The sequence below is a fragment of the Myxocyprinus asiaticus genome, chromosome 24, assembly GCF_019703515.2.
Source record: "Myxocyprinus asiaticus isolate MX2 ecotype Aquarium Trade chromosome 24, UBuf_Myxa_2, whole genome shotgun sequence".
Taxonomy (NCBI): Eukaryota; Metazoa; Chordata; class Actinopteri; order Cypriniformes; family Catostomidae; genus Myxocyprinus; species Myxocyprinus asiaticus.
The window spans coordinates 17742309-17768801 of record NC_059367.1 but is presented as its reverse complement, the minus strand read 5'-3'; the positions used below and the strand labels follow the sequence as shown (position 1 = coordinate 17768801).

At 39.5% G+C, this 26493-nt stretch overlaps 1 long non-coding RNA gene and 1 pseudogene across 1 annotated transcript; both read left to right on the top strand.

The window, feature by feature from the left end:
- The first annotated feature begins 772 nt into the window (after positions 1-772).
- LOC127415376 (nephrocystin-4-like) overlaps positions 773-26493 on the top strand; it is a 185080-nt pseudogene continuing 159359 nt past the window's right edge.
- On the top strand, positions 24274-26214 carry LOC127414883 (uncharacterized). Its single transcript, XR_007892866.1, has 3 exons — positions 24274-24385; positions 24988-25225; positions 25420-26214. It is a non-coding gene; the product is annotated as an uncharacterized LOC127414883 (long non-coding RNA).

The following is a 26493-nucleotide window of genomic DNA, read 5'->3' as shown; positions in this document are numbered from 1 at the left end:
TTAAATATTTCATTTAACTGCATAGTTAATTGTATGCCCTTCCTTACCCTGTCATGTGATTAAGAGGTTTATGGATGTTAATTTGATAATTAAATTAAATAAATATTAGAATTCAGAATGAGGGGTACCATCTTCATGTCCTCTTCACTTTAAAGTGCCTTGACGGGCACTATTCAATTTGCTGTTTTGACGTATTTCCTACTGAAACAGGAATTGGGGGCGGGACATATCGAACGACTCATCCCATTTTTAAAAATAGCCAATAGGCTTTAGTTTACAGCCACACACAGACACCCCTCTTCACCACTCATGTCAGAGTCACACCAATGTATTTTCTGTGTGTCAATGGAGAGTATGAGATACTTAAAAAAAAAAAAAAAAAAAATCTAAAATACTTTTTAAAAATCTAGTTATCACAAATTACAGTTAAAGTCACATAAATTCATTGGCCATAAGGTGTGGGAACCCTGTAGAGAGCTTTGTTGAGAAAAAAAAACTACTGACTCCTGAATGTAGAACTACACTGTGGGATTTATACTGAGCATTTCAAAGTTTTTAAACAGTAAATACTACCAGTGTTAATCAATGTTGCTTGATTAGATGGATTTTTGGCTCTGTGTGGGTGTATAGGTCCATTACACCACATTACATGCTGAGCTTAATGTATTAAGCTGTTGTCTCTGATATTTGAGTGGTTTCACACTCTATACTTTCTGTCTCCAGCAGTGAAGGACTGTCTCTTCGTGGCAATGTGGAGCTGAAGATGATGAGGCATGCAGCGTTCAGCACCGTCTTCCAGCTCCAGTATGTTTTCTCATGTCCAATGGCTGGAGATGGGCAGGTGAGTCCGCAAAGTCATGCTCCAATAATGGATCTCTGAAAATGTCTGTTTTCTTCTTGACTTCACTCAGTTAATAATGGAAAAAAGGAAGAATGGCACTTTGTTTAATGGCACTTACACCAACTTTATATTTACATCTTGATACTTCTAGAACCAGCATTGATGACAATGAATAATGAGTTTAACTAGCTGATTTTTGTATTGAGTATGGAAAAAAAGAGTATATGAAACATAAGAGGTTATATAGCATTTAGGCCCCCTTCACAATTGGCATTAACATGTGTTTTCAGTAGTTAGACCACAGTTGGATAGCACTTGACCACATGATGCGTTTTCATTGTCCAGATACAACTGTGTAAGTAATATGTATGTGGCATTTGCCATTTTGTTCAGATAAGTGTAATCAGATCTCTATCTAATCACACTAGAGATGCATTGGAATGCAATGTGTAACATGTCCCAGCTAAAGCATATCCAGATACTATCTGGATGCCAGGTGTAAATGAAGCATTGGATATGTACAGTATGATACAATGCACATCCTCCAATGAAACTATAGAAATCGTTAACAACCAGTGAACAATGAATCTGTGTGATTAATGCATCATACCATTAATATTGCACATTGCTTTTAATAATTTGTGTTTTTCATAAAATAACTTACTTGAATTTTTCCCATGTGTGGATAGACACAAACAGGATAAGTTCTTTTTTCAAAAAGGTGCAGTACTGAACTAGGTGTGATATAAGGAATAGATTTCAAAGAAATAACTTCTGCTAACTCTTGGTAGAGCTGGTAATAACTTCTACTGATGGAAACACTGCTTATTTGCAAAGCATGAGCATTTAAGTTCACATATTGTTGTATATAGAGAGATGAATATGCCTTTGAATATCAACCCTCATGAATGAATGAATGAACGTTACATTTATATAGCACTTTCCTTGACACTCAAAGCACTTTACATAGTGAACAGGGGACTCTCCTCAACCACCAACAGTGTGCAGCATCCACATGGACAATGTTTCATATTCAAGTGTATCATATTTTACATTCATCACACCTGGAATTTTGCTTGCTTTGACAGTTCCAACAGTTATTCAGGAGGCCCAGACTATTTCCTTATCTTTTTCCTTTCCTTATATTACCTGCAGCTTGCAGGCACACCATCACTACAGCAGCTGTTGAAGTGAGTGGGTGGAAGTTGACCTGGATTGACTGATCCACTCTGAAACCTATTATATTGTGTTTTGAGATCCCTGACCTTGGTATCAAGTATTTAGGCCAGGATCCCAGGGATGGTATTGTGTCAAGTTGTGAGCACATATCTGTGATTTTATTTTCCTTGACCTGCCTCTGTTAAAAACTAGCACTAATGAGCCATGGGACACCTACACAAAATACATCATAAACATATCTATCATAATTTTGAGGTTCATAAACATATTCATCATACTATTAAAAGAACACCGTCCTATTTTTTCGTGTATTTATATGATATCAGTTGTTGTGTGATGGGGTCAGGCAGTGTGTTGTGATTGCTTTGTTTGTGTTGCTCCTCTGAGTATTTAATGGAGAGGAAATGTGACCATGATTTTGCAGAGTAGGAGGTCCTAGATCAGGGGTACTCAATAGGCAGACTCCGGATCTGGACCGAAGGACAATTAAATCCGGACTGAGATCTAAATCTTTGTTCTAGTTATTTGACACCTGGCTTTGTGATTGTGTAAGCATACGTGTATATGTGCGGAGCAGGAATAGCACGTTCAGCGCGCGTCCATTGCCAAGCGGTCATTCCTGCTCTCCACGTGTTGACTCTCTCCCCGTTATAGAGATGAGGTGCCACATGAAGCATGATTTACTGTACGTAGTTGCAGGCACGGTTATTTTAACAATAGCTGCGGAGTCCCCACTACAGATACTGCCATCTTTCGCTTAAACACTGTAGAAAACAAAAATGAAGCAAAGTGAATCTATCTTCATCTATCTGATATTTGATTCAGATGGTTCAGCTAAGCCAGGTTTGTGTCAGGATGTTTTTTCTATCTAAATGTAGCTTAATTAATCAGCATTTTATGAGCCTTTTTTATAATAAACAGATTTTTTTCTAATTTTGTGAAAATTAATCAGAGATGTCATCATAGCATTGATGGTAAGGAAAGCCTGTTTATATTTAAATTAAGCAAACAGTATTTTAATGCTTCACTGTTGTTATGTAAATTGCTTGTTTGTTTGTTAGTAGATTCTCACTTTAATGAAAATATAAAAACGGTCAATTCAGACTTTTACATTTTTATAAATATTCTCTCAGGGAACACCCCTGAACCCCCATACAGTATTTTTTTATCCGTCATAAGGCCTCCTATGTCCCATATTCATACTATATACAGTATTCTAAATGTAAAAATATTTAAACACAAAAACTGGACTGCTGTTATTCAGCTTCAAAATGAACAGTTGATCGTATCATTTAATATTCATATCCAAGTGCCCTCGACTGATGAAGTCTTGATGAAATATTTTAATCCTTTGCTAGAAGATCCCTCAGACCCCACTACTTTGGCTGTCTCTGGGCCCCAAGTGTACTCATCCCTGCCCAGTTTTGAAGAGACTATTTTGACTGTTTAGGATTTATTTTTTATTTCTTTACAAAGTGCTATTGCTGCCAACGTAGCAAGTTATAAAAACTATTCAAAAATATATATTATATAATTTCATAGCCTGACTACTGACACTATGTAAGCTACATATTATTATTCGGACCTTTGCTGGGAAGGAAATTTAATTGAATACCCCTGTCCTAGATCAACTTCTCTTGTTGGTCCTGGATCAACATTCCAGTCAAACAAAAACATTACTAACCCTAACCACTTAAGGGGAAGTTTGTTATTTCTGTACCACAAGCATAATCAAATGGAATTGCACAGATTGAAACAGGACATGAAATGAAACCCCATCTTCCACTGGCTGGTCAAAATAACAAAATGACAAAATGTCTTGCCCCAAACTCATGCCATTTGTTTAGCAAATTAACCAATAAGTTACTATGCCGGGTTGGTTGAGATGCTCAAACAAACAGAGCAATGGTTTGGTAAAGCCACAGTGTTTACACATTTTGAGTAAATCAACCTATGAATGGTTTACTTACAGTTGTGTCTCCATATTGAGCTTGAATAGGAGAAAGCATTTGAACATAGACAAATTTCACCTTTAACTAGTCTATGATTCAAGGCCCAACCCCAGCATTAAAGGAATAGTTCACCCAAAAATTTAAATATTCTGATCATTTAGTCACCCTCATGTCATTCCAGATGTGTATGACTTTATTTCTTCTGCTGAACACAAATGAAGATTTTTAGAAAAAATATCTCAGATCTGAAGGTCCATGCAATGCAAGCGAATGGTGGCCAGAACTTTGAAGGTCCAAAAAGCACATAAAGACAGCATAAAATAATCCATAAGGCTCCAGTGGTTAAATCAATATCTTCAAAAGCTATATGATAGGTGTGGGTGAGGAACAGATAAATATTTAAGTCCTTTTTTTTTTACAATAAATCTCCACTTTCACTTTCCCATTCTTCTTTTGTTTTTGGTGATTCATATTATTTGTGCAAAAAAGGATTTAAATATTGATCTGTATCTTACCGACACGTATCATGTCACTTCTGAAGACATGGATTTTACCACTTGATTGGTATGGATTACTTTTATGCTGCCTTTATATGCTTTTTGGACCTTCAAAGTTCTGGCCATTCACTTGCATTGTATGGAGCTACAGAGCTGAGAAATGATTCTAAAAGTTCAGTTAAACTTAACCTGAAAATTGATTAGTGGATAGAAATGTTGCCCAACAAGGATATTGATCCATATCCTTTGATCAAAAATGTCCTTCTTGGCAAAATCACAGTCACCAAAAAGTGATTTGGGAATGTGCATTTTCCATATAATGAGCTTAAACATAGACTATGTTGTGTGTTTGGTTTGCAAAACTTGCAGACTGTTACTGCGTTGCTCAAAACATCCGCTCTGAATAGTTCTGTACAGTGTAGACCTCCAGTCAAGTGGATAATGGTTATGTAACTCACTCTGTAACAATACAGGACTATTGTAAATCAGAGTCCCCAGGGAAGGAAGAAGACTTTGCCTTTTCTGTTTAGAGCTCTTTCTAATTGAGAAAGGATCTGAGAGATAACTCTTTCTGTCACACTCTTACTCTATCTCTCTGTTTTCTCTCCCCCGTCATCTCTCTGGCTCTCCCTCTACCTCTCTCAAGAATTGCCATGTCTCTCATTGCCTGTCCCTGAGGAAATTAAACAGCCATCCTTGACCAGACAGCCTCAGTAAATAAACATATTGGGAAAAAGATTGAGGAGTGGGGGAGATGGAAAAAGGAATATTAGGTTCCAGGCAGTAAGCACAGACACAATCCAATCAGACTTTTATTCTTCCGCCTAGACCCCCTCTTCTCCTCCTCTTTCCCCTCTCTTCTCTTTGCTTAGGGTCTTGTTTCAATATTAACACCCTCAGGATTAGCCCCATCTAATGAAATGACACAAATGTGCCTCTTTGGTCTTGCAGTCCTATCTAGAGCAGTCTGAACAAGCACATTCTCTCAGTCTGAAACTGAATATGTCTCTAGGGTGCTTGTTTTTCTCTGTCAGGCAATGCAGAATGTTTTAAAAACACTTGTGCCTCTTGTTAAGTCACGAGAGAGATTCCACCAATTACACGCGTGGGCGAGATTGTTGTTGCAGTATGCGAGATGGATCCTCTTAGTGACCGACATTGTAATTTTCCACCTGCGAGGGTTAAATAGATGCCAAATAAAGCCTGTCAGAAAATAAGCTGGCATTCCATAGGCCTGCTAAATGCTAACTTATCACTTGCTATCACACATACAGTACACAGAGGCTCAGACTCTGTGGACAGTAAATATGAAAACATTGCTCACTCATCTATTAAACTGGCCTAATTGGAACTAAGAAACTCCTCATTGTTTTAGTACAACTTTGAAAGCAAAAGTAATTGTGGAAAGTAATTATAAGTCAGCTGCTGCTTTTTCCTTAAATTCACTTCTGCTCATTCATTCATTCTTTCTGTCTTTCTTTGCTTAAGTTGTAGTTGTGCAAGACTGACAACTGTTCCCCTGCACAGATAGCTCCTAATGTTGGTCTGACAACACCAATTTTCCATTGAAATAGCTCAAACAAAATCCATGGTTTAAAAGGATGCTTTTAACATTTCTGAATCAGCCTCTTTCAGTTTAGGCACAGAAATGTAATAAAGTGATGCGCCAGTTGCCATTCCATAGGCATGCTATATGCTAACTTATCACTTGCTATAGAGCACAACAGTCTGGTTCCGGAAGTAAAAATCTCATGAATTTTATTCGTAGGTGAAATTATTATTATAAATAACTTATAAACCTTTAAAGTATGGCTGTAAAACAATTAAAATGTTTAATTGAATTACTTACTGTACATGATTTACCAATTAATTCGTTTAATTAATAGCATACTTCAGTATTTGCCCGACGAGGTCTTCTGCTGTTGTAGCCCATCCACCTTGAGGTTCGACGTGTTGTGCATTCTGAGATGCTATTCTGCTCATTACAATTGTACAGAGTGGTTATCTGAGTTACCTTAGCCTTTCTGTCAGCTCAACCAGTCTGGCCATTCTCCGCTGACCTCTCTCATGAACAAGGCGTTTCCGTCCACAGAGCTGCCACTCACTGGATGTTTTTGTTTTGTTTTTGGCACCATTCTGAGTAAACTCTAGAGACTGTTTTGTAAGAAAATACCATGAGATCAGCAGTTAGAGAAATAATCAAACCAGCCATCTGGCAATCATGCTATGGTCACAATCACTAAGATCATTTTTTACCCCCATTCTGATGGTTGATATGAACATTAACTGAAGCTCCTGACCTGTATCTGCGTGATTTTATGCATTGCACTGCTGCCACACGATTGGCTGACTAGATAATTGCATGAACAAGTAGGTGTACAGGTGTTCCTAATAAAGTGCTCAGTGAGTACATGCAGTTGCAATCGAAATTATTCAAACCCCCCAAGACAGTAAGGATTTACATAGGTAAGCTTTTCTGATGACCCAGAATTTTTAAACTTTACATCTATATCAGTTGAGTGACACATTCAAAGTCATAGTGTGAATATATAACCTAATATTTGTAAATAGCAGGATTTTTTAAAAATACAGCCATGTCATAATTATTCAACCCCTATTGCATGTAGCTGTTTCTTAAATATGTAAAGCTACACAAGTAATTGTTTTAAAACAAAATTAAGTTATCAATCTGCAATGGCACTTATTTAAGTTTTAAAATTTAAGTTTAGCATTGTAAGCAAAAATGCAATTAAAAATAAGCTGTCTCAAAAGCTAATAGAGGAGATAATTTCATTACACAAGAAAGGTCATGGCTAAAAGTACATTTCCAAGGCACTTCAATTTCCAATAGACAAAGTTGGCAGCACCATTCATACATTTTTTAAATATGGTACAACAGCAACTTTCTTGGGGTGTGGAAGAAAGCAAAACTTCACCAAGGGAAATGTTGACTTGAATATTCAAGAAGGAATAGGAAAGAAGTAGGAAAGACCTGTGGAGTCTTGGAAGAAGGTGTTATAGATGTAAGACACTAAACTGAAAATGAGTTTTAGACCCATGGGTCAGAAGTATGTCTGGAGTAAGATGACAAGGTGATGACAAGAATGACACCATCCCCACAGTCAAGCATGGAGGTGGGTCAGTCCTGTTATGGGGGTGTTTTGCGGCTGCATGAAACGGCTATCCTGACTATGTGACTGACCCCATGGATTCTTTCAGGTATCAGGCCATTTTGGCATGAAAAATGTGATGCCTTCAGTGTGTAAATTGAAGCTCAGTGATCACTGGACTTTCCAGCAAGACAATAACACCAAAGATACATCCAAGCTGTCCAAAATCTGGTTCAGGGATAGGTCGTGGAATGTTCTTAAATGGCCCTTTCAGTCCATCATTAAAATCCCATTGCAAACCTTTGTAGGGATTTCAAGGAAGCAGTGGCAGCACAGAAACCAAAGAATGTCAATGAGCTGGAAGCTTTTGCTCATGAGAAATGTGTAAAATTTCTAATAGAGAGGTGTCCGAAGCCTAAGAACACTTACTTGAAACATTTATTTGCTATTATTAAGGATAAAGGATGCTCCACAAATGATTGACTTTGGGGCTTGAATATTTTTGACATGACATTTATGGAGAGAATTAGTTATTTTTTATTTTAAAATTTGGGTAAACTGAACTCTTTGTTCTCAAAATCACTCAAATGTGTATTAAAAACTTACTTTGTTACTGAGGTTTTAGTTGATGTGTTTTAATTCACATCACCAGAATGTATTGCTGGTCAGGGGGGTTGAATAATTTTGATTGCAACTGTATATTATAGTATAGTATAGTATAGTATAGTATAGTATAGTGTATGTGTGTGTGTGTGTGTGTGTGTGTGTGTGTGTATATATATATATATATATATATATATATATACTATATAGTCATCCACCACCACTATATATATATATATATATATATATATATATATATATATATATATATATATATATATATATATATATATATATATATATATATATATATATGCTATACTATGTATCATGTGCTATATATGTCTATATCCACACACCACATATATATATATAGTGGTGGTGGAGTGGACTAAAGCACTGAACTAGTAAGCAGAAGGTTGTTGGTTCAATCCCCACAGCCACCACCATTGTGTCCTTGAGCAAGGCACTTAACTCCAGGTTGCTCCAGGGGGATTGTCCCTGTAATCAGGGCACTGTAAGTTGCTTTGGATAAAATTGTCTGCCAAATGCATAAATGTAAATAGCCAAAAGTTTGGAATAGTGAACAGATTTTGCTGTTTCAGAAGGAAATTGGTACTTTAATTCAAGTGGCATTCAACTGATCACAAAGTATAGTCAGGACATTACTGATGTAAAAAACAGCACCATCACTATTTGAAAAAATAAAAAAGTCATTTTTTAAAATCGAGACAGGCCCTATTTCCAGCAGCCATCACTCCAACACCTTATCCTTGAGTAATCATGCTAAATTGCAAATTTGGAACTGGAAAATCACTTGCCATTATATCAAACACAGTTGAAAGCTATTTGGTTTGTTAAATGAAGCTTAACATTGTCTTTATGTTTGTTTTGAGTTGCCACAGTATGCAAAAGACCGGCATGTCTTAAGGTCAATATTGGGTCAAAAATGGCAAAAAAGGAACAAGAAACAGCTTCCTCTAGAAACTCGTCAAGTCAATCATTGTTTTGAGGAATGAAGGCTGTACAATGCTTGAAATTGCCAAAAAACTGAAGATTTCATACAAAGGTGTACACTACAGTCTTCAAAGACAAAGGACAACTTGCTCTAACAAGGACAGAAAGAGATGTGGAAGACCAGATGTACAACTAAACAAGAGGATAAGTATATCAGAGTCTCTTGTTTGAGAAATAGACGCCTCACATGTCCTCAGCTGACAGCTTCATTGAATTCTACCCGCTCAACACCAGTTTCATGTTCAACAGTAAAAAGAAGACTCAGGGTTGCAGGCCTTATGGGAAGAATTGCAAAGAAAGAGACACTTTTGAAACAGAAAAGCAAAAAGTAAAGGTTAGAGTGGGCAAAGAAACATAGACATTGGACAACAGATAATTGGAAAAGAGTGTTATGGATCTTAACCCCATTGAGCTTTTATGATATCAGCTAGACTGTAAGGTACGTGAGAAGTGCCCGACAAGACAGTCACATCTATGGCAAGTACTACAGGAAGCGTGGGGTGAAATGTCACCTGAGTATCTGGACAAACTGACAGCTGGAATGCCAAGGATCTGCAAAGCTGTCATTGCTGCACGTGGTGGATTTTTTGATGAGAACCCTTTGAAGTAGTTTACAGGTTTTTTTTTTTTTTTTCCAATTGTAATAGTAATTTAAAAAAAATAGTAATTATGATCATTGTACATTAAATATAGAACATGACACACAATCACTGAATCAACATGAGAGAATACAGACATATTTATTGAAAACAGTTGAATGAATAGTGCAGGACCCTAGAATAGAGCAACCCTAATAGCCTGTTCTTAACGGAATTCACCAAACAATCAAAAAGTTACTTAACATATTAAAACAGTCAGGACATTTAACAGGTTAGCCAAATCTAAGAGAGAGAAAAAATGCGCTGAAAAGTTGCACCTATTTCACGACATGCATTAGCCTATGATCTAATATGACAGCTTTTTGGGTAAGAACATTAACCAATACCAGTTATGATGTAAAAAAAATAAATAAAATAGGTTGGAAAAAAATAGGCCTGTGATAAATTTACAATAAACCTAATGTATTGTTCTAAATATGACATGCACACAAAATAAAAGATAGTTTAACCAGTTAAGCAGTCGGCACATAGTTTCAAATATCCTTCTTGATCAGCAGAGTAAAAAAATGTCACACCTAGCCTAAAATAGTAATTTTCTAGGCTACTTAATCAAAAGCATACATATTTGATGAGCAAAATTTATATGTTGGCATTATTCGGTGAAAGGCTGGATCTGACTCCCCTGAGGTGATTAACCTACACTTGAAAAAGCCAGCTTGCCAGGAAAATAACTTGCAAGCATGCACAAATTTGGAGAAGACTCAAATGTGAAAACATCCATAGTGACTTGCAAGCCAACATTGAAATCCGCTTCCTGGACCACCACCAACATGATTTCTATAGCTACTTTGCTCATCTTGCAAGAGGACATTTTTCTGCATGTACAGCGAGTGAGAGAGAGAAGAAACGCGCAGCCTGAGGTGAAAATAAAACTTGTATCCTTCTGCTCCATATATCTTCTTTTTTAAATTATATTTGTATTTTTAGTTATATTTAAAACATGTAATATTAACATGCCTGTGATTTAAGCGCAGCCTTTGTAATAACATAAAACCAAAAGTAAAGGTTTAAAAAATGTTGAACAGTTTAATGTGGAAAAATACTGACCAACTAGTAATTCAATGTCAACTAGCAGCATCAGAACCATTTAGTCGACTAGTTGACTAGTCTCGCACATCCCTACTTTAAAGTCAAAAACTTCTCAGTAGAATTCAAATTCGTGGTCTGTGCTGCAATATTAAGTAAAGCGATGGACGCGCGAGTGATCTGCTCTGCGCTATCCTGTTTCTGGAGCATGCATATAAATACAGGTATAGCACAAACAGATCATTGGAGCTAGTAATTCTGTGACGGCTCGCATGACTCTCATGTGAAACTGGACTTCAGTCGTGCTGTGCAGATGCTCGTTTTAAATAAGAAGCATATTTAGCACTTATGAAACGCCGAACTCGAGATAAATGTCACTGAATTTTATTCTGCATTCTGAATTTTGCTTGGGCGGTCTCCGAAAAATTTTCAATGCAGGAAAAACCCTATGCCTATACAGCTGCAGTTGTGCTTACTGCCCCCTGCTGACTGAGACTCGTAAATACATGAATGTGGTACAGCCTACTTCAAGCTTGATTTGTTCCAATGATAGTAACATTTCTCATTACGGTCCGAGGTCATGATTAATTACATAAATATTTTTAAGGTGGTATTTTTCATATAATTAATTGCACTGAATTAATGCATTAAATCGACAGCTCTACATTAAAGACGTACAGTATCTACCATGAGCTGAGATTTGTTAATTGATGGCGTATACTTCTGTTGAAGTAATCAGACATAAAAAAAATAATGTTTAAAAGCAGAATTCTTGGTGAAGAACTACACTACCCATGATCCAGCAGACAAAGATCCACCAATCAGAGGGTCGTGGCAAACAAACCATAGCAAACGAGTTCTGGAGGTACCACCCACTCTTATGACGTACTGCAAATTAAACAATCGAGTAGGTCTCCCTAACTACTTATATATTTTCGTGTATCTGAATAATGTGCAACATAATTAAAATATATTGTTTCTGCTCTAATAATAAACTACTTTAAATCAATAATAAAACATTTTTTCCCATCTTTTTTAATTTGACTACGTGATTCGCCATGCTTTATGGGATTGTAGTTCATGCCCTCATTAAAGACGTTAAGTACACAGTCTTGTACAGTACTTTTGTCCTTTTTGTCCGATTTTCAAATACTTTCTTTATTAAAATCAGCGGTTGTAATGTTGTGATTCACCTTGGAGCTGGCGGGTATGGTTCATGGCTTAGAACTCTTTTATAAAGAATTTTATGAAAACCCTATAACTACTGGCCGACAGAACGTGGAAGGGACGGAGGAACAGCCACCGTCCGCGAGGGGAGTAGGGGTTCGCTGGCAGCCGCCTGGAGTGGTGGAGCCGCTGCCAGGGGCGGAGGGGCTCGCTACCAGCCGCCAGAACGTGGAGGGGCATTCCATCTGCAAGGGGTTAGAGGACTCGCTGCTGTCCGCCCAGGGAGGAGCGGTTGTCATCCGCCAGAGGGTGGAGGACTGGTCGAGGACCAGGCGACGGCGTGTCTGGGAACCGGCGAGCAATTTTTTTTTTCTCTCTCTCCTCTCTCTCTCTCTCTCTTTCTCACTGTTGCTCTGCCTCGCTCTTTCCCTCTCCTCTTTTCCCTCCCCTTGTCTCTCTCGCAGGTCTCGAGGAAGGTGGGGAAAGCCTGCCGGCAGGCGTGGCCAGAAGGGCAAGCCCCCCTCAACACCCAACCCCCCCCCCCCCCAACGTGAGTGTGCATGCCTGGTCCCCAATCGGGCTAATCAGCTGAGGAGAGGGATAAAGACGAGCCAGATGCAGAAGATCAGCAGAGAGAGAGCCACACACAGCTGCCTTGTGTGTGTTTATGTTTGTGTGTTTTCTTTAAATTAAATATTACTTTGGTTCATCTGGTTCCCGCCTCCTCCTTTCCCATTCTAACCTCCCTGTTACACAATGATTGGTGAAAAATACTTCCGGAACAAAGACTGCTAAAAAAATTGGGCAGGCACTGTTGCACTCAATTAGAGCTGGGTGATATACATATACCATCATATTTATCAGGTTATTCACAATATTCAATATATATATTGATTTACTATGTATTTGCTCCGAAATGGCTCAAAATGGCCAGTTTCTTCGATCGAGGAACAATTATTTACACCAAACATTTAAAAATATGCTTTTTTTTCACCAAATGAATAAAAGAATGATATGTAATCATTTTATATGAACCAATATAACAATACATAGTCATAAACATCAATATTTCTGCAAATACTTTTACAAGCCTGTTTAAAACGTTAAGAATTCCATGCATTCGTGGATGTTTTTAAGTGATGCAAATGAATTGTTGAATTAAATTATTGAATAATTGTATTATAACAGGCAATTTGAAACTGATATGAATAGAACTTACCAGAAATAATGCCATTTTAATTGCTATTAAAACATAATCACGAGACAAGACAAGAGGGCATCGCAAAACTATTATAATGACGTGGTCTTTAGGAAACTTAATGGCCAATTTAAAAGTAAAAAAAATTACAGTGAAATTCACAATGTTGATTAAATTTATATCGCCCGGAAAATAAATTCGAATATTCAGGATATCTCCCTATCCTACTTGCTGACAGAAAAAGTGAAAACATGTAATTTATAAAGCACTAGCTTAATTGGAACGGAGAAGCTCTTCACAATTTCAGGACAACATTCAAATCTTTCTGGAAAGATGAACATTTTCACAATTATAGGCAAGTGCGAAGCACGTTTTTTTTTGGAAACTGAGATGTTCACAAGCTGTCTGAGCTCCTGGTTTGGAGAGACAGGCAGAAGTGTTGGACAAGTATCACCTCAGGAACTGCAGTCTCAAACTGGGCTGAGCCTGAGATAAAAAAGGAAAATTGAGTGTGTGTGTGTAAATTTCTAATGTCATTTGAGATGGTTAGTGTGAGTGAGAGAGGGAAGACAGACAGGAGGAGAGAGCAAGACAGACAGAGAGGGATGGAGTAATTGTTTTTTAGGTGTATTTATAGAACATGTTGAAGGAAAGTGTCTAGAAAGTAATCATAGTGACTAATAAAGGTGGGGCGAGACACGACCTCCTGAAGATTGAACGACCTGACTTGAACCAGAGTTACAGACAGAGAGATATATTTTTCTTTACATTTTAACAGCTAATTGGTTGAGAACACTGGTGTTTCTCTCCACTGCTTTGTCCACTCGTCAAATTCTGAAACCTCCTGTAGATTATTGTTGGGCCTCATGTATTCAGATAGGAGACAAAGGCAGGCCTAACACAGTTGTAAATGCCGACTGAGGCCCACACAGAGTCATAAATCTTACTGATAAAAACCGTGCCAAAATCAAACAAAGGGAGTCCAAAACAGACTACAAATCCCATGAAGACTTGCTCACTAAAGGATCGAACTCTCAACTCCTATTGGATGAGGCACACGACAGAACGCCCCTCAACCATGACGTCATCAGGAGTAGAAATACCTCTGAGATTCTTCCGGGAATTGCTTCCAGCAACTTTGCTCACTGTGTGTAGACGCAGCTCATCGCTGCTCTCAGGTGTAGCCACGTGGCACAAGGAAGTAACATCCGACTTGAAACTGTGGCCATACAATCTCCATCTCGCTGGACGAGTTGAAAAAGATTTCTCTTCCCTCTTCAATCAAGTCGAAGTCGCTGATTTCTCCGCCAGCCCACCGAGAATCAGCAGCTGTACCGCCTGCCGACAGAGCGAGGAAACGGCCTCCCATCATCACCTGAGCGTCGAGGAACCGAGTCGGAGTTAAAGGACGGATGTACACACATTCTACCTGCGTCCTCATGTGATTCAAGTAAGAGGTTTACGTCTGGGCAGAGATAGAATATTATAGTGTGTTATTCTTGTGTATCAAGGTTATTGCTTGTACAGTTTACGGACCGCCGAGTCCGCTCATTGCTGCTAATAATACTCAAGTTATCATGAATGAGATCTGCTGTGTTGTAGTCCAACCACATTGGACTGTTGTGTATTTCCGCCATCGCAGGTGAGACCGGCACACTGAGTTTATCCATTAAAGAACCAAAGACCACAGGACGGTTTACGAGCCATCCACCGTGTCTCTGAGTGATAAACTAACAGATGCTTTCTCTCCCACGATCGTGAAACTGGCTTTGGTGCCGCCACTTTATTCTCTCTCTCTCGTACTAACCACACACATGCACGCAACCCCTCACAAACATTCTTGCACACACTTTTGGCTAGTAGATGACTTCGTGATAAAGCTCAGCTTTGTCCCTAAGTTATCGTACAAGCGGAGACACGCGGTAAACGGGCAGATGCCATTAACTGGCTTCTCTCCGCCCACATTCGCGGCCATATTCTCTGGCTGGAAATCTCGCATGACGTACTCTCCACGAGAGTCATAAGCTACCGGATGAGCTAAATACTTTTTATGCACGGTTCGAGGGAAATAACACAGCCCTCGCAGAGAGAGCTCTCGCGGCCGAAGCTACAGAGGTTAGTTCACTCTCCGTCTCTGTAGCGGATGTAACCTGATCCTTCCGACGGGTGAATATCCGTAAAGCCTCATTCCAGGCCGCGTCATCAGAGTGTGCGCGAACCAACTGGCTGGTGTTTTTACGGACATTTTCAACCATTCCCTCTCCTTGTCTGTAGTCCCCTCATGCTTTAAAACGTCCACCATTGTGCCTGTGCCAAAGCAATCCAAAATCACTTGCTTAAATGACTGGCGTCCTGTTGCTCTGACCCCCATCATCAGCAAATGCTTTGAGAGACTAATCAGAGATTACATCTGCTCTGTGCTGCCTCCATCACTGGACCCATTGCAGTTTGCTTACTGCAGCAACTGCACCACTGATGATGCCATTGCATCTACAATACACATTGCTCTCTCCCACCTGGAAAAAAGGAACACTTATGTGAGAATGCTGTTTGTAGACTACAGCTCAGCATTCAACACCATAGTGCCCTCCAAGCTTGATGAGAAACTCCGGGCTCTGGGCTTAAACAGCTCGCTTTGCAGCTGGATCCTGGACTTTCTGTCAAGCAGACGCCAGGTGGTTAGAATGGGCAGTAACATCTCCTCATTACTGACCCTCAACACTGGAGCCCCGCAGGGCTGTGTTCTTAGCCCACTCCTGTATTCCCTGTACACACATGACTGTGTGGCAACACATAGCTCCAATGCCATCATTAAGTTTGCTGATGATACGACGGTGGTTGGTCTGATCACTGACAATGATGAAACAGCCTACAGAGAGGAGGTGCACACTCTGACACGCTGGTGTCAGGAGCACAACCTCTTCTTCAATGTCAGTAAGACAAAGGAGCTTGTGGTGGACTTCAGGAGAAGAGAAAGAGAACACAACCCCATCACCATCAATGGAGCACCAGTGGAGAGAGTCAGCAGCTTCAAGTTCCTGGGTGTCCACATCACTGAGGAACTCACATGGTCTGTCCACACTGAGGCCGTTGTGAAGAAGGCTCATCAGCGCCTCTTCTTCCTGAGATGGCTGAGGAAGTTTGGAATGAACCGCCACATCCTCACACGGTTCAACATCAGCACTGTAGAGAGCATCCTGACTGGCTGCATCTCCAACTGGTACGGCAATAGCACCGCCCACAACCGCAAAGCCCTGCAAAGGTTGGTGCGAACTGCCAGACACATCATCGGAGGTGAGCTTCCCTCCCTCCAGGACATATACACCAGGCGGTGTGTGAGAAAATCTCGGAGGATCATCAGAGACTCCAGCCACCCGAGCCATGGGCTGCTCTCACTGCTAATATAAAAGTGATTTGAATTTGATTTATTATGTGGGATAATGTACAGCAAGCTTCCAGGGCTGATTTTGAGATGATGACCATCTGACTGTATATTTTCCCTTACATAGCACCATTAATATTAAGAGTTAACAGTGCCATTAATTTTATGAATGATAATTTATGATAATTCTGATTTAAATATGTTATACATATTATCTGTGTGTATTATGCATAAATATGAATGTAATATGTATATATTTATAAATTATAAATCAAATGTATTTATACATTATAATGCAGTATTATATATTAATTACATATATTATTTATTTATTTCTTAAAGCAGTTTGTGAGTTCTGTAGATCTTGAAAATATTTTCTTTTTAATTTACTTACAATTTTATTTGTTAATGATAATACATAAAAACACGACAACATTACAATAAATGTTATGATGCATTTTATGTACTCTCTCTCTCCTACCTCTGCATTCTATAGGTGTGCTGCTTTTCTTCATGGATACATTCTGATTCCCTATTAATGGATCATGATGGCCTTAATGCTGATTAAATTTTCCTTCTGAAGTCACGAAACACTACAGGTCTTATAGGTGCCTTTTCACCAGTAGGTGGAGCTGTGTAGCTCATAAACAGGGTTGTTTGAGAAGGAGAGAGCTGGGTTTCACCCAAACTGTGTAGAGTAGACCTCTATTCACTGCACCTCACTTCTGTCTGATTACTCTAAATAAGGTCTGATAGCTTTGCTAAATGAAGGAATGTAAAGCTGGTGACTAATTAGCAAAGCGACCGCAAACAGACTGGAGTGCCACACTTTTCAAAGGACGTTCTCAAGAACGTCAAAACTCAGTCTGACGGGCCCAGACTTCAAGTTATAGGAGAATTTGGAAGTGCCTTTCTCATGATTGTGTTTTGGCTCTTTGACTCTTTCCTTCACAGTGCTGACTGGGCCGGTACTCTCAGTCTTATCTACATGCTCAGAGAGAGAGAGAGAGAGAGAGAGAAAGAGTGAAAGAGAATAAAAGAGTTGAAGGAACAGGATCAGAGTAAAAAGACTGTGTGAATGACTTCTTGACAAGTAGAAAGAGAAAGTTGGAATGTATATTATAGTGGGATATAAACTTGCACAGCCTTGTGAAACTCCCTTGCTAGAGACAGAGACTGAGGCTGTGTACGGAATGGAATACTAGCTTATTACATACTGAATACTGCACAGTATACATCGTATAGGCTACTGCCAACTATTTGAAAAAAAAAAAAAAAAAACAATTGTAAGTGAAACAATAGTCATTATTCCATGAAACACATTTCAAATATTAATATGCTACATTGTTGACCTCTCTATGATTATCACATGACCTCATCACATTGCATGTTTAATTCAACGAGTGCCATCAAGTTATCTTGAAAAAAAAAAAAAAGGTTATTAATAGGGCTGTTGATTTAATGTGTTTAGTGAGATTTAATTATATAAAAAAAAAACCTGTATGTAAATTCAGTAATAAAAATACAGATTTTCCTACCATCGGAGCAATTCAAGCTTGAAGTACGTTACTTTGTGTTTTTTTCTGAGCCGCGTCATCAGGGGGTAGTCCGTGCGGCCCATCAAGTCTCACAAGCAGCATAGAATGATAGCTGGTCACACAGAATGCATTCTTGACTAAATGTAGGGGTCTCAATACACGATTTTCAAAATTTCAGCAAATAATGGCTTATGACTCTGAAAACCAGACACCCAGAAAGCATTCTGAACATGCAAGAATGCAAGAACATGTCCTGTGAGAACAGGAAAGATTGACCAACTCATTGCAAAATGGATTGCTTTCGACTTCCACAATAATGCAATATATTTAAATCTGAATTATTGTATTTATTATAAGCCTATATGTTATATTTATAATTATTTGAATTATTGTTTATTAGTTATATTGAATTATCTTTCATTGGAATCCTTTTTAATTAATGTCTATTAATTCGATTAACGGCATGTAATTAATTTGATAACACTGTGTAACAATTTTATTTTTTTCTGGGTAGTAAGTGTTATTTCCTAATTGCTTATGCCTCAAAAGCATAGAAAATGGCTATTATTCCCCACAAACTTTGCTTTTGTGACCAGGACAGACATATGTTGTTTTTTTCTGACTTTATGTGAAAGAAAAGACACAAATTTACCCGTTTTCTCATTGGAAATAGGTACATTTCAAAATATCACTGTCCTGGTCACAAAAGCAAAGTTTGTGGGGAATAATAGCCATTTTCTATACTTTTGAGGCATAAGCAATTGAGAAATAACACTTACTACCCAGGAACAAAAATTGTGTTACATAGTGTAATCAATTGACAGCCATAGTTATTATGGTTTTTTTAATCCAATTTTGTGTAAAACTGTCATTTGGCAGTCTGATCAAATAATGAGTCAAGAAAGAGATGTTAAAAATAACAGCAGAAGTGACTTCTATTGCATTCATCACACAGGAAATGGAAGGTCAAGTCAAGCACTTTACATTGTGAGATATAATATTCCACACAGTATGCACTATTTATTTTATACAGTATTATGTCATACAGGTATTCTGTGCTTACAGAAAATTTGCATACTGTGCACTGTATACATACATTATACTGCTGAAGTAGTAAAATAACTTTTTTGAACATATCCTGAGAAACTATAGTGTAGTGTACATTAAGTGAAAGGGAGGGAGAGAGGAGAAAGATGAACTGCTCACTTGGCATGATCCGGTTTGACTCAGCACAAAGAGAGTTTTAGTACTAAATCTTGAGCACAGCGAACCTCAATCACTCAAACATCTGACCTTAAAACACCATTTTCTTAATTTGTCTTTCTGCATTACCCTGATCACATTTTTCTGCACTTTACTGACTTATATTTAGAAGCTGTTTCTGGAATCCTTGTCATCAAGATCGTCAGCTGTTTGACATGAGAAGCATTAATTTCATTTTGTGCTGGCTGTTTTTTTTTTTTCTCTCTTTGTTTACCAGAAATTCTCATATACTGCTCTCTCTATCTCGCTGTCTTTCTTTCTCTGCTTGAGTTGTAGCCGTACAGGACTGACAACCGTTCCCCTGTACAGATAGCTCCTAATGCTGGTCTGTCAACACCAATTTTCCAATGCGGCAGCTTGAACAAGATCCGTGTTCGGTCTGAAATGCTGCTTTTAATGTTTCTGGATCAGCCTCTGTCAGTTAAGCCGCGGTAATGCAATAAAGTGTTGCGTGATGCTGAGGGCCTGCTCCCGGGCGATGTGGGTTTTTGTTGCTGGTCTTCTGCTAGCAGTGGCTCATGGATAACGGAGAATGAACCAGAGACTTCCCCGCATTTGTCCTGCGGCCAGTAGATAATTTGGGTTACAGCGGCTTTCATGCAAAAACACTGATACCGGTGTGAAAAGGGGCTCTCCTCTGAGACCTGGAGGAAGGATGAGTGCAGCCGGTCAGATTATTATATAGTAACGAATGCAATGGAAGCGGTTTGTGACACGCTTACACAAACACTTGATGGTGTTGTGATCCTGAGTTTAGATTGTGCACAATATGAACTAGGATAGTGATGGAACGTATATCAGTTAAATATGTGTGCTTATTTGATCAAGGAGGACTATAATACCTGGAAAGAGCTATTCGTTATCGTTATCATTCCCATTCATCTCAGTGGCAGTTGCTCGCTGGCGTAGCACCCCCCAGAGGTATGAGACCTGGAGGATGCCATCTTAACTTATGGGGGGATCGTAGATTTTGATATTTTAAGCCAATCACCTGATTCATAAATGCCATGTGACTGATTGTGCTGGTGACACCGAAAAATGACATCATGACAAAGCTAATTGTTTGATCGTGCTGTAAAAACGTGCAGTACCCAGCCATTCGCTTCTGTTAAAAATCATGAGCTATGACATCAAAGGAAGCAAAAATAAGCAGCAATTGTCAAAAGAACTGTTCTTTTTAAGCTTCTGTGAATCCATCCTGATCCATATAGAGCATGTTTTCAAGCAGTCTTCTGGTTTAAATCAAGAGTGAAATCTCTTCCTGAAGCAGAGGAAAATGAGAAGATACCCAGCATTGGTTAATTACAGAGTATATTGGTTAATAACGTTTTAGTTAAATCGTGGCCACGTTTTATCAATTCGCTCCCTCGTTTTAGTTAAATCATGGACACATTTTACCAATTCGTTCCTCCATTTTAGTTAAATCGTGGCCACGTTTTACCAGTTCGTGCCTGCATTTTGATGAATCCATCAACCTTTTACTGTATGTAGTAAAGAGACAACTATGGCTGCTGTTATGAATTCAATCAAGTCTCAATCAGCTCTAAATCTGTTTCACAAACTGTTTAGCAAACTGATAATGCAGTTAATTAATTCGCCAATCAAGAGCATATGGCAACGGCTTCAAAGGGGAGTTGGCTGTAACGGCGAAGTAGCATGTTTCACAAGGGAGGAGCAAGAGTAATAAATTAATGAACGAACTGGTCACATTTAACTAGAACAAGGGCACGAATTAGTAAAACATGGCCACGATTTAACTAAAACGAGGGCACGAATTAGTAAATCATGGCCACGATTTAACTAAAATGAGGGCACGAATTAATAAAATGTTCTCAGGTATTAATAAGTCGTGGGATTGAATTCTTAATTCATGGCCACAAAATATTATTTTTCCTGCATGTCATGTGTGAGGCTCTGTAGTTAATACTTGCTGTTGGTAAGCTTATGTTCCATATTAAACAATGCTAGATGAAAAGCTTAACTCTTTTATCTATTGGAGAGAGAGAGAGAGAGAGAGAGAGCGAGAGCGAGAGAGCGAGCTAAGACCAAAGCTATTGGAGCAGAAATCAATGGAGCCTCTGCGATTGATTTACCCCTGATGTCCAGCTCTTTTACAACAGCACTTCTACATGCTTTGGTAAGTAGCATGATTTATATTTGCAGCTGAGCTGTACTGGTTAAATTCAGGCCTCCGTGGTTCACAGAAGAAGATACTTCTCCTGTTAGCGAGTGTGGCCTCTGTGTCGGGCCCCTTCTCGAGACTGAGAGCAAAGTCAGTGATGGATAAAGCTCTATTTCACTTACATTTTGCGTTGAGTAAATTGTGGCCAACTTTCTGCATGCACAACTTCATCCCCATCCTTGTAAATTATGCAATGCTGTTGAGCTTTTACACAACCACATCGGCTTACATTTACCCATGCACCCTCACATCTGTGGCAAAACAAACAGCATTTCTGCATTTTGAAAGGGTTGCTGATTGTTTTTATAAGTCATGTGCTTTGTTTGTTTTTTCTTGAATCTAGATTCTAGATTTATATAAACTCTCTCTCGCTCTCAGTTTCTCCTCTAACACACTCTCTTTTTCTTGTCCACTCTGTTCATTCAGTCCCTCATTAAGGCCCGATTTCCTAGATATCTGGCTGAGCTCTCACAGTTGTGCGATAAAAAGATGATTGCAGCTCCAATCAGAGCAGTAAAGCTTATTTATAAATTTTTCTTTCATTTGTATTTTTTCTTTTTGTCGGAAATGTTACACAAATGTTAATTAAATGTTAATCAAAAATCACACGGTAAGCAAGCTTGTGTCTTCTGCATTGTGGGGCTATTTTTAGCAGAACAGAGAGGTCACGCTACCCCAGGGTCTGATGCCTTCTCTCCAGGGGTTTGCATGGGAGAGTGGGAACAGTGAAACAAAGGTAGACTAATTAGTATGAATGTCAATTTCTCCCACAGAGAAGTTCATAAACCTTGTTTCTAGCCTGCTGGGAGTTCGCTCTGTCCCAGGGAGCCACACTTTTCAAACCTTTCCTGTTTGCATTGATCTAAGCACATACTTCTGGGTGTGTATGTGTGTTGGATTGGGCAATTCTCCTGGGAAGTGCTCTCGGGTGAAAGATAAGTCGAGTTAAGCTAAAGAATACCTGCCTCCAACTTCTCTGGTGGCCTCCCTGCCAGGAACATCCCATTTACCTATTCCACCTGAGATTTCACCTACTATTTCTCTCAATCATATTGGTTTTCTCTATTGCCTTATATTTCAGTCTTTATCCTCCGCTATCCCTCTCTCCTTCTGCCTGTCTTCCTTTTGCCACCTCTCTCCAGACATCAGACTTCATTTTCAAGTCCTTAAACTAGAGAATTTAGCACTTCACTTTTCATTTGTTGGGTGCAGAGTGACTGAGTAATCTCACAGTGTTTAGTCTGCAAAAGCAACGAGAAAGGAGAGGGTATAAAATCAGCTTTTTCATAAATGTATTTCACATTAGTTATGCTTATTTAGTGTTAAGACTTTAAAAGCACATCCTTAACCATAAATAAAAGAAAGCAATTGACCAAAAAACACCGTGAAGTGCTTTTAATACTGTGACACAATGGCATATTACGTAAATCTTCAAATCTTGCAATTGTATTTGGGGTGACTCAAACTCTTTTTCTGTCTTTGTAATTTTTTATCTAAATGTAATGACTTGCACTACCTCTGAAACAACTTTCTTATTTAGCTGAGGTCACCAAGCCTTTTTTTCATTTAATATCCTCGAACCACCTGTCATGCAGAAATCACACAGCTGTGTTGGTCCATAGACCTTAGTCAAGGTAGACCCCATATTTATTTTTTTCGCGATTGAAAACGAGACTGTGAAAGATAGAAGCAAAGTCTGTTCAATGGGTTTTATTGTTTCTTGGTGTCGATGGTTCAGCTGACCAAATTTAAGAATATGTCATGCCAGTTAAATTCACAGAAAGACAGAAAACTCTGGATAAAATGGGTTGTGATAATTAGACATGATGTTTAACATTTACAGTAGATACACTGCCTGGCCAAAAAAAATAAAAAATGGCATACTCTAATGTTTCGTTGGACTGCCTTTAGCTTTGATTATGGCATGCATTCGTCATGGTATTGTTTTGACAACCTTATGTAACATCACAACATTTATTTACATCCAGAGTTGCATTCATTTTTGGCCCAGATCTGTATTGATGACGAGAGAATCGAACCACTCCATAAAGTCTTCTCCAGCACACCCCAAAGACTTTCAATGGGGTTAAGGTCAGGACTCTGTAGAGGCCAATTCATGTGTAAAAATGATTCCTCATGCTCCCTGAACCATTCTTTCACAATTTGAGCCAGATGAATCATTGCATTGTCATCCTGGAATATCCCTGTGCCATCAGGAAAGAAAAAATCCATTGATGGGATAACCTGGTCATTCAGTACATTCAGGTAGTCAGCTGACTTCATTTTATTGCCGCATAATGTTGCTGAGTCTAGACCTGACCAATTGAAGCAACCCCAGATCATAAAACTGCCTCCACAGGCTTGTACTGTGGGCACTATGCATGATAGATGCAAGGGGAAGACACCGCGGAGACCACAACTCGCCCAAAGAGAGGGGGGATATTTAAGTGGAAAAATACGTCACATGGTCTTTCCACCATTGGTTTCCTTTCGCCATAACCTCCGTTCCCTCTCACCCTCTCGCCTTTCCACTGCTGTCTCTACATCTCTTCCTACACAAAATGTATTTACCACGCTTAATGTAAACACTGCCACAGACACACTAAGCTCTACTTTAACAACCTGTCTAGACAACATCTGTCCTATCTCCTCTAGGCCAGCACGTGTTACACCACCCAGCCCCTGGCTGTCTGACGTCCTTCGTGAACATCGGACTGACCTCAGGGCAGCTGAGAGGAGATGGCGGAAATCTAAAGATCCAGCAGATCTAGGTAAATATCAGTCCCTGCTTGCAACTTTTTCAGATAACGTTAAATCTGCAAAAACCTCCTATTACCAGAACAAGATCAACAGCACCACAGACACTCGCAGCTTGTTTAGAACATTCAACACACTTCTCTGCCCTCCCCCTCCACCGCCTGACACATCACTGACAGCAGATGTCTTCGCCACATTTTTTACTAATAAGGTTACAACCATCAGCAATACATTCTCAGCACCACACCTTGTCAAACACCTGTCTCCTGTATGCAACTCTTCTGTCTCTATGTTCTCTTCTCTGACTGACACTGAGGTCTCTAAACTCCTCCTCTCCAACCAGCCCACTCTCTGCTCCCTTGACCCCATTCCTTCTCACCTTCTCCAGGCCATTTCTCCGTCCATCCTACCTGCACTCACACACATAATTAACACATCTCTACTTACAGGCACTTTTCCCACTAAATTTAAGCAGGCTCGAGTAACCCCGCTGCTGAAGAAACCCGCACTTAATCCCACACAAATAGAACACAACAGACCAGTCTTTCTCATCCCATTCATGGCAAAAACACTTGAAAGGGCAGTTTTCAATCAAATCTCTGCCTGTCTCTCACAGAACAAGCTGCTGGATGACAATCAGTCAGGCTTTAAAAGTGGACATTCCACTGAGACTGCCCTGCTGTCTGTCACTGAGTCGCTGAGACAGGCGAAAGCTGAATCCAGATCATCAGTCCTGATTCTGCTGGACCTTTCTGCAGCCTTTGACACAGTCAACCATCAGATCTTACTCTCTACCCTCTCCTCGCTGGGCATCACAGGAACTGTGCTTGACTGGTTTAATTCCTATCTCTCAGGTAGGTCCTTCAAGGTAGCCTGGAGAGGTGAGGTATCCAAGCCACATCAGCTACTTACTGGGGTACCTCAGGGATCAGTGCTTGGGCCACTTCTCTTCTCTATATATACAACATCACTGGGACCCATCATTCAAGCACATGGTTTCTCTTACCACTGCTACGCTGATGACACGCAACTCTACTTGTCTTTCCAGCCCATCGACACCACAGTGACTGCTCGAATTTCTGCCTGCCTGGCGGACATCTTGGCCTGGATGAAGGAGCATCACCTGCAACTCAACCCAGCCAAGACTGAACTCCTTGTCTTTCCAGCCAACCCTGCTGTTGAACACAACATCACCGTCCAGCTGGGTGCAACTACAGTAACGCCTTCCAAATCAATCAGAAATGTAGGGGTAACCATCGACAACAGACTCAATTTCACAGACCACATCTCAAAGACCGCAAGATCATGTAGATTTACACTCTAAAATATCAGGAAGATAAGACCCTTCCTCTCTGAACATGCCACACAACTGCTTGTCCAGTCACTTGTCATAACTAGACTGGACTACTGTAATGCTCTCATTGCAGGCCTCCCTGCATGTGCAATTAGACCCCTCCAAATGATCCAGAATGCAGCAGCACGTCTGGTCTTTAATGAACCAAAGAGAGCACATGTTACACCACTCCTTGTCTCTCTCCACTGGCTGCCGGTTGATGCACGTATCAAATTCAAGGCTCTGATGCTGGCATACAGAACAGTCACCGGGTCTGCTCCAGCATACCTTAAATCATTTATGCAGAGCTACGCGCCCACTAGAAGCCTGCGGTTGGCTAAGGAACGTCGCCTTGTTGTACCAACACAAAGAGGCACCAGAACACTTTCCCATACTTTCAGCTTCATCGTACTACATTGGTGGAACGACCTTCCCAACTCCATCCGTGAAGCTGACTCACTCTCTGTCTTCAAAAAATGACTAAAAACACATCTTTTCCATGAGCACTAAACCAGTCATTAAAAAAAAAAAAAAAAAATTCTGTTGCATTTTATTCTGTTTTGAATACTATTATGATGCTAGTGATACTTTGTAATACAGCACTTTTCATGCCACTGTCTCCTAAGATGATTCGCCTATGTTTTCCTCTTTTGTAAGTAGCTTTGGATAAAAGCGTCTGCCAAATGAATAAATGTAAATGTAAATGTAATGTGGAGAGTCTTCAAGGTAGATCCTACCCACCGGGGGAGGAGTTACTACAAACATGGAGACTGGGGCAGAGGGGCTCTG